The 1,984-nt window shown below is 36.1% G+C and overlaps 1 pseudogene; it reads right to left on the bottom strand.

The window, feature by feature from the left end:
* Positions 1–1,252: 1,252 nt before the first annotated feature.
* On the bottom strand, positions 1,253–1,662 carry LOC103192167 (annotated as a pseudogene).
* Between the last annotated feature and the right edge of the window lie 322 nt (positions 1,663–1,984).

The raw sequence follows: 1,984 nt of genomic DNA on the forward strand, positions 1-1,984 counted from the left end.
TTGTGGTATTTCTGTTAGAGCAGCAGGTACTAGGTAACCAAAACAGCAGCTATGAAAATTTGTGTACGTTTTGTATGGACATATCTTTTCATTTTTCTTGGGCAGATATCTAGGAGAAAATTCCTATGTTGTATGATAACTTTACCTTTAACTTTTTAAGAATCTGCCGAACTGTTTTTCAAAGCGGCCGTACTACTTTCTACTCCTACCAGCAAAGTATGAGGCTTCCAGTTTCTCTGCATTCTGGGAAATGCTTAGTATTGTCAGTCTTTTTGATGATAGCCATTCTAATGGGTATGAAGTGGTATCTCAGTGTGGTTTTAATTTGCACATCTCTAATGATTAATGAGGGAGCTCTAGTAGCGTAGTGGTTAAGGCACTTGACTGCTAACCAGAAGGCTGGTGGTTCAAACCCACCAGCCACTCCTCAGAAGAAAGATGGGGCAATCTACTTCTGTAGTGATACCGCCTCAGAAACCCAAGGAGGGGTCACTATGAGTCAGGTCCGACTCGACAGCACGTAACAACAACAATGATTAATGATGTTGATCATTTATTTTATTAGCCATTTGTATATCTTATTTAGTAAAATGTCAGTTCAAATATTTTGCTCATTTTTTAATTGTTTTTTTGTCTTATTATTCAATTGTAAGTGTCCTTTATGTAGTTCCAGTTCAAGTCCTTTATTAGATATATGAGTTACAAATATATTCCACCAATCTGTGACTTGTCTTTTTCTTTTCTTTTTTTTAAATTTGCCTGTATATTTAATTGCCATTAGAAAAATATGATCTACATAAAATTTTGTTCCATTTTCTTCTCTGCTCTGCCATTCAACTTGAATACTTTTACTCAAGTAAAAGCAGAATCACATTATCTGACATGAGAAGTAAATATATTTCATATCATTAAATTAATAGGATTAAATGGATTAGGTGTGTTCTATTATTTCTCAGGTAGAGTAATTCATCTTTTCTACATGTTGTTTCCCTTCATTTTATTTGAGTAACTATGTAATGAGTGAACTTCCTTCCATATTTAGTGATGTGAGTGTGCATAATGTAATTTATGACATCAGCAACTGGATTCATCATCTAATCTTCAATTCATGTTCAGTTCCTCTATTACAGGGAGTTTCCATAATAATCTTTAGATATTTTAGTCAGACTTACACTTTGAATATCAATTGTAAGATGTTAATTTTAAAGTATTATGAAAATTCCAGAGTAAACAACACTGGCTTCATTTATAGTCATGCTGATGAGAGTGGTCCTTGGACAGCTATTGCTTCTATCTCAACCCGACTTTTGCTTGGGCAAAGCAGAAACTTGGTAAGCAGCTCTAGCAGGAAAACTACTCTTGAAATACTGTTTGTAGATTTCATTGACAGCAGTGAAGTCATTTTATGTAAGCCAGCAACACAATTGTTTTTATCACATTAGTGAAGTCACAGCCTACAGCTTTCAGAATTTCACCCATGTTTGTAATAGCTTGTTTAGCTTCTTCTACCACCCCTCCTGGCAGGAACTGTCTGCTTGAAGGATCCAAACCTAACTGTCCTGAAATGTAAAAGGTCCTGTCAACTAACACAGCCTGACTGTTAGGACCAACGGCCCCTGGGGCTTTTGTGGTGCTGATCACCTTCTTGATCAAGGACATCATGGCTAACCCTTTGCTCAGCGGTCCCTGGAAAAAACAAACTCTGCACCAGTCCTGCTCGTTTCTCTTCAAACTAACCAGCTCAGGATAGTGTCTCTGCCCTAAAGAGACACTGTGGGCTGTCTCACTCAGCATTCTGGGAGTTCGTCTTTTTATTTTCTTAATGGTGTCTTTTGAAGTGCAAACACTTTTTATTTTGATCAGCATCTTTATACATAAGTCTAATTATTTCCTTAGGATAGTATAATTATTTTGATCAGCATCTTTATACATAAGTCTAATTATTTCCTTAGGATAGTATCTCAGATTTTCTGCACTAATTCTT

Source organism: Orycteropus afer, unplaced genomic scaffold (assembly GCF_000298275.1).
Source record: "Orycteropus afer afer isolate SDZICR_OR568_19922 unplaced genomic scaffold, OryAfe1.0 scaffold00025, whole genome shotgun sequence".
NCBI classification, from domain to species: Eukaryota; Metazoa; Chordata; class Mammalia; order Tubulidentata; family Orycteropodidae; genus Orycteropus; species Orycteropus afer.